We start from the raw sequence: 8150 nt of genomic DNA on the forward strand, positions 1-8150 counted from the left end.
AGAACCCTTGCTTCCAGTTCTGGCTGAAACTGAGAAGAAAGCTGGTATATGAAGAATCTGAAGAAACTAAACAAAAACAAAAAGTTATTTGGTCTATACAGCTTGTGGATTTACTTTGATACCTTTGAACATTGTCGTTGGATTCTCCCTTTCTAAAGCTTGTGGGCTTCCTATCTTGAATATAACAGGGGTAATGAATGAGTTTATACTCTGCTACCTGGAGCATATAGGTGAGTGTAACTACACTGAATATGAAGAACAATAGAACTTCTTGAAACCGTTGTCCATTTATTGGCTTCAATAGCAGTTTCATTAAACAGCTGATATGGCAATACTGAACTTTGAATGTCCATAGAGAAGGTCCTTGAAGGGTGGCAGGCAGGCTTCTAGAATTGCAGAATATCTGCTGCTCTATGGAGCAAGGAAAAGCTGACTTATAGAAACCAACACTCTTAAAATCTTCAGTTACTGTAATTCTGTATCCAATTCTCCTTTTAGTAAGTATGTTTTGAAACTTTTTTTTTTTTTTTTTTTTTTTTTTGTGAAACAATAGTGTTTTTGCCTTTCTAATTTACTTTGTCTGTGTGTTGATGTGAAGTGTTGGGACAAAATCATTCAATATAGTTTAAGTGAATATGTATATGTGAAACTTAATTTCTTAGAAATGAAGAATTCCTTTAAAAATAGGATTGGTTTAAAGAGAACATTCAGTAGGGCTGAAATATGCATAAATTTAAATAAATATTTAAATAAGAAAGTCAAGGCTTATTCATCATCTTTTCTAACCTTTCGTCATGGCACTATTTCCACCTAAAGTGACAAATGGATCTGTCTTTCTTGATTTGATAGCTTTATAGATAATAGATAAGGAAAAAAATGTTTAAATAGTTGGCTTTATCCTTGGTGAATCTGACTATCCTTGGTCAAACTGGTTATACTGATGAATGATTTTTATCTTAATTTAACAACAAGTAATTTCCCCACTATTGCCAGTGTGTCCCGTTCCATCCCGTCCCCCGGATTCTCCATGTAACTTGTCAATATTTCTGTTATTGTAACTGAGTATTTTATATTCTTTCTTATTATGAATTCAGTATAAAATCATGTCTGATAAAAGAAAAATATTCTTCACGGTGATCAGTAAAGTAGTATGGTGCTAAAGTAATGTGGTGCTTATCTGCAGGAACACCAGATGCAGATGTAGTACTTGTTGACATTCAGGATCTTTCATTCTCTTCTGAAATATCTTCTCTTATATAGATATTCTATTAAGCAGGAAAAAAAAATAAAAATGAACGCTTAGCCAGAAATCAACTGTGCTGCTGCACATATCTAAAATAAATAAAAGCCCATCTAGAGCATAACTGTCTATTCCAAGAATTAGTTTGAACAACATGCTTCAAACCTATGGATATTCTTGGACAACTCTAATAGAGAATTTATACAAGTCCCCTTTTTCTAAGGATGATTTCCAGTGTTTTTGATTTTGGAAATGGTTATAAACTGCAGGTATCACTGACTTTTCAATTATGACGCAGTAAGACACTGTTTTGCTTCAGAGCTTGAATAGTTTTCTGTGCATTGAAAATACAATGAGATGTCTTGTTAAAGATTTCTTGTTTGGAAATAAGAGGAAATACCAATAATGAGTTGTAACTTGACAGGCTGAACCCTTCATAAAAACAAAAAAAAAAAGCTCAGCAAGCCTTGTAGTAGTAGAACTATTAGCTAACCTTTTCATGAAACATCATGTGTTGTGGAGAAAGATGATGCTTTCTCAGATGCAGAAATTACTTGCTAGTTTTATTCCATTGCTTCCAATTTTCTGCTACCTATAAAACATTCCGATCTCTTTTTAATAACTGAAGGTCTATCGACCAACATTAACAAGATCTGAAAGTTTTTTTTTTCTAAAGGTGCAAGAGGGAAGAAGTGTGCCATGCACTGTAATTTTCTTTGAAAAGTAGGTTAAAAAGGTTACAATATGCTCTTTCACTTTCGCTCATAAAAGCTAAGCCATTACTGTGAGTTACATGTGTGGCAGACAGTGGCTGGGTATTGCATTCCTTTTCGTGCAACATAATTAACATCCTGGAGACCTTGCATGTTACTAGGTTCCACTTATATTTACTTGTAAATTAAAAATAAATAAATAAATAAATCAGCAATGCTAATAGCCTGCATAGCTTTAATAGACCTGTGTTGGGGTAAGAGTTTGCTGGTAGGTAGATGTGTTTAACAGTACTCGTGAGAAATCTTGTCATTTTAGAATTCTGTGAGTAAACAAAAGAATGGGTTTTAATTCCTTAGCAAGAGATTTTATCTTATTTTTAAGGGACTTATCTCTTCTTTTCTGGAGGGGGATTAAGGTATGTCTTCAAATACTTTCTGGGGAGTTCTTTTGACTGATATGGGAAGATGAAATATAATAGTAACTTCTGTAAAGCCATATGCTCTTGGACCTGCAAGTGACAGCATAGGCATGTTTTCTATTTAGTTAAGCAACCTTTGTACTTGAATCTGCCTTTAATGTAAGGAAAGAAGCAATGGCCAAATATAATACATTATTACAAAGGTCTTGCAGCTGCTGATACTGGTGACTTTTAAAAATTCTGCTCTGTATACAATGTTAAAGTATTAACATCGTCTACTTAGTATTTCTATTTATAGTTTGTGTACTTGTTATGATATGTGCTAACAGGACTGCATAGCCTCACAGAAAGAAACCATGACCTATTTTGAAGTTCCACATAATTCAAATAATTGGTTAATGCATAGGAATAATGATTATATACCAAGCTGAGATTTACTACATCTAAGTAGAATAAAAAAAATCCATCAAATTATACAAGATTAGGTTCTTTAGTTATGGCCATAGGTAGAAGATACAAATGTTAAATGGCTAGTTAAAAAAAAAATGCAGTAGTATTTTTTGTTAACTCTTTGGAAATGATGATGGTGAAAATAGTTTGCAGATGGTCCTGAAATAAAGGAACAAATACTGAGTTATGCAGCTAAACAGGAGTAGTTCTTTGTGGTGGTTTTACCGTGCTGGGCAGCTAAACCCCACAACCGCTCTCTCACTCCCCCATTCAACCATTTAAGTAAATGATACTTAAACTCATAAGTATCATTTATAGAGCAGACTGTTCATTTGACACAAACTCAATAGCAGAAGCTGAAAATCTGTTGTTATGGCATTATCACAAGGAACTCGTATTTTTATTCTTGGTGTTTGTCACTGACTCGCTTTTAAAAAATTATTATAGCCATAATTTGCATATTGGCAAGGAGCTGGGAGGGGACAGCACCAGGACAGCTGGCCCAGACTGGCAAAAGGGCTATTCCATGCCATGTGGCATTGTGCTGGTACTGAGCAATTAGGTGGGGTGGGTGGCTGGGGTAGGAGGGGCAATGGGGACTGCTGCTTGGGGACAAGATGGGCATCAGTCAGCAGGTGGTGAGCAATTGCATTGTGCATCACTTGCTTTTTACTTCTATTATTATTATTTCTATTCTTTTTCTGTCCTATTAAACTGTCTTTATCTCAACCCATGTGTTTTCACCCCCTGCACCCCCCAGTTCTCTCCCACATCCCACTGTGGGCACGGGGTGAGTGAACTGTAAAAACAAACGAATGACAGAACATCTGTCAGCCAACCTTTTCTTTAAAATATATAGAAGTATACATTTGCTAAAAAATTTAATTCATTGTTTAAGTGACCTAGACTAAGAAAATTTTTGACCTGCTCAAAGCATTTTCATCTGTTATTATATTTAGTTAGTATTGTGTAGTGCTTCTGTTTGGTGGCCTTTTTTTGTCTGATTTAACATACTTTTTTTTGGGTGAGACTGGCATACCTTATGGAGAAATTTCTTGCTCATGTTTGAATTCTTTAAGCTTGCCTGAGTTTTCATGTCCGTGCTTAGGTATGCAATATCTTCAACATTTCTAGAATGTAATTCCTCTTTGAAAAATACCTTTACAAATAATATTTTCTGACTTACCAAATCACTTTCTGCAGCTATCTAGTCATGCAAAGCATACGTGTATATATTTCATTATATTTAGAGAGTAACTGAGAGCCTTCCAAAAGGTCAGACTGTAGTAACGCAAGAAGTATCGTGCCAGATCTGACCATTTCTGAGTTCAGTCCTGTGTATTGTCTTTGACAGTCCAGGGCCATTCAGAGGAAAGGCAAGAAAACAGAAAACAAAGTTGTGGAAGAAAGTGGTTGTCATGAGTCATTCTTCATCTAAATTACCTTTAATCCTCTAAGTATCCAATATAACTTTCTGTCCATTTCTACTTTAGATTTTGGTAGTGGTATGTTGAATCTTGCATAAGAAAGCTAATGACTTTTCTTATCTGAGTTAAAGACAATTTCTCTTAGTCTTCTAATGAAAAAGTATCTTTCTGCTCTCAGCTTAAGACATTAAAAAACATTGAAATTGTAAAATTGCTTTTAAATTCTTGCAGCTTGATGTAGACTATCTAAAAAGAAACCTAAAATAGCCAAACTGTAAGAGCTATGGCAAGATTATTGAAGTGCTATGTTTGGTCCATTACTTGTGCAGCAAATGAAGCTAAGTTGGATGCTTGCCTTTTTCTTTTCCAATAGCAGTTTCTTGTTCTTCTTATCCCTTCCTTTATTTGTCTTAATTTCTGTGGGAATTCTTCCCAGATGAAGTGAGACTGAGCTTTGAATAGAGCTTGCTTTTTTCCATGCTAAAACGAGTGCAACCTACAAGTGAACACACATGGTGGGCTTTACCAGAACTCTTTAACTTGAACTCAAAGGTAACTGCACTGTAATACTGCACTCTGCAGTGGTAATTCCACTGCACACTTGGAGTCTTTATTTTTTATTTTATTTTTTTAGGTGTGAATAAATAGGAATGACAGGAGCAGTAGGTGTGGGTTTCTTTTTTTGAGAGGGCAATGCTAAATATTTGGTTTTTTGTTTTGTTACTCTTAAACTGTATTTATGATTGTGGGCAAATCGCTCTATCTTGGTATTGAGAACTGCAAGCTAGTTGCAAGGTTGCCACCCAAATAAGAGAACTGTGATATTTTGAAACTTGTTTTCTGACTGCTATATGGTGTAAATCAGTGCTGTTAAAATAAATTGGATTGTATTGGTGACCTTGAAGTTTGTATTTCAAAAGCCTGGAGACTCAACAGCTACAATTTCCTGTTGAATGCTTACAGAAGCTGCATATTATGATGACCCCAAATGGGTGGCTCTTAATTCAGGTGACTTGTCAGCAGTACAGGCTGAGGAGTGCAATTCAAGTTAATTCTCAGTCAGTTCTCCTGGATCCAGAAAAGGACATCAAGCCACCATTTGGATAGAGAAATGGAGGCTCTCTCTGTTACACAGTTACTCACTAATAACTAGAAGCAGGTGCAACTCCTGAGGTTTCTCAGGAGTGAAGGGCTGCAAGCTCTTCAGCCTCTATGTGCTTTCATCTGCTCACTCCTGGCTTGCTGTTCAGTGTTACTGTTATGTTATGTTATGTTATGTTATGTTATGTTATGTTATGTTATGTTATGTTATGTTATGTTATGTTATGTTATGTTATGTTATGTTATGGGCCAGCATGTACTTGTTCTTGGCTTAGTGGCTGCTGGTAGCTTCTTTGTTTTAGTAGACTTCTTAGATATAATAAATAAATATAATAAATAAAATAAAGAATTAATGTAGTTTGACCATATTTTCAAATAATTGGAAAGTAATGATTTTCTTTACATATCTTTATTCTTTGTCAGTGGAATGTTGAAATGTGCTTGTAAGTGAAGATTTAACATATGTTAACAATACTGTTATTCACTAAGCTTCTCCTAATACTACAGGTTGTCAGTGATTACTGAATTTTTTTTAGCTCCTGCTTTTTTAGATGATTCCTGCCTCCTTTTTTTTTTTTTTTTTTTTTTTTTTTTAATCAAGGATCAGGAGAAAACTATGGTGTCTCTTCTGTTGTGTTGCTGAACAGTGCCATATTTCCTGGCTTCTGAAATTAAACCATTTTGATTTTTTTGCATGTTTTCTTATTCACCTTATTTTACACAGCAGTTTGAATTCCTTTTAGAGATAAGAACCTTGGTAACAGGCTTTCAACTTTGTAGTGCTTGTGAGGCAGTCATTAATGGAGCCATTTTGATATACTTCTTTCCATGACAGCCTTAAGCTGGAGACAGAAGTGGCTCTTCAGTTTTTTATTTGAACTCTTGTCTTTAGGTTTTCATGTTTTTGATGAATTGATGCTGCTTTTTGAGTTTCTAAATATATGTTGGAAACATTAAAACATATTAAAGGTCTCTTAAATGGAAAGAGAGTGAAGCCCATACATAAAGCATGAGAGACATGCTTTTGGAGACATGTCACACCTGTTGTGGAATTCGCATTGTGAAATTTCAGAATGTCGGGCTGTTTTTAGAAAGATACATCATTAAAAAAAAATACTTCAAAGAGTTCTTTCCTGCTTGATTTGGGAGTGAAAAAGTGACTTAATGCTTTGATCTTTCTAGGAAATCAAGCAATGTAAAAAAGGGGGGAAAAAAAAGCTGTGTTTGTAGAGCAATGTTATGCTGCCTACAAGTACAGTGTAGATGCTTATTGGCTCCTGCAGACTACATCATCATACAATTTTCAGTCACTGTAGGACTACCCGTTTTTTGTATGAACTTCTTGGTGATAAAATGTTAATAAATCTGTGATAACAAGAACAGTAAGTTATCTAGCCATGCTTACTAGGTGAGTGGCTTCAAATTCAGCATGACTTTTCAGATAAAGAGTACTGTCAACCATAACATGCTTAATCCCAGTATAAATGTTTATCTAAATATGCTGTGAATTCTTATGCACCCCTCTTGAGGGGAAGAGAAATGTTACCATATCTGTATCCAAGCTTGAACTTTGCTTTATAGTGAATGTACACACACTCAAAAAGGATTAGACTCTAACATCTAAGACTGGTTTTAGATCCTCTATTTATCATTCATTATGTACTTAACAGCTGAGGACCTGGAGGAAGATAGCATGTAGAAACAACAGCAGCATCTTTCTCTGGGTAGCCCATTTCTGATGCATGGCACTAGTAGCCTGCAATGGCTGAGGGGAGAGGTCAGTACGGAAAGCACAAGTGCATGAGCTGTCAGGAGTGAAGAGCTGACAGTGAACAAGGCGACTGCTTCCTTGCTTAGCTCTTGCTGTGTTCAGGGAAACAGAACCTGATACTGTCTCACTAAAGATGAACAGGACTGAATCATGAAATGTTTGGCTCTGTCACCCATTTTACTTAAGAACAGTTATCTCCAGGATCCTGTAGTTGCTGTCTGGCAACCCAGGAAGTTATTGCTGTTCTCTGGTATTGTAACTGTGTTTTTCAAGCCAAGTTTTGCAGCCGACCTTTCAAATTTGAAGTGCTGTCTGCTGTAGCAGAATATGATACTTCCTTTTCCAAGTAATACTAGAGCATTCAAGCTCTGCTTTCTCTATTTTGAGACATCATTTTTCTAAACTTTTAGTCCTCTGTAAAAGGGGTGAGGATTGGACAATAAACTAGTAGCAAATGCTTTTAAAGATTCAAATAGTGATGTGAAATGATTTTTCAAGTTTTGTCAACTGTAGTTACAGTTGCTTTTTTTGTCATCTTTATTCTGAGCCTGTAATTTTATGACGTATTATGTTGGCTGCATTACTTCTGTGCAGGTTGTTGTAATGGGAAAACAACTTATGTCTGTAATATGGATCTCACTGGAATTATTCCCTGTAGTGAAAATGCAGACCTGGATAGAAATGGTTATCTCTGACTAGGACTGTGGTTCCTCCTCTCTGCTACCTGTGTCTGGTAGTGACCGGGCTAGCTCTTTAGGAAAACAGTAGGAAAAAAGTAAGAAAATATGGTAGGAATAAATAGAATAACTTTCACATGTGGAGAACACTTTTCCTACCACACCATCATACATGTATATACTAAAAAGAATGAAAATTCTGTGGGGTTCAGTAGCCAAGTTCTGTTTTGTTTCCTTCTTGCCAAAGAATAAAACATTTTTTTTCTTTTTTTTTTTTTTTTCTTAAGTAATAGATCTTGTGAAAGATGCATTTATTGGATTAAGAACTCCTTTTAATAACACTTGATTTGTA

Source organism: Aythya ferina (genome assembly GCF_964211825.1).
Source record: "Aythya ferina genome assembly, chromosome: 10".
NCBI classification, from domain to species: domain Eukaryota; kingdom Metazoa; phylum Chordata; class Aves; order Anseriformes; family Anatidae; genus Aythya; species Aythya ferina.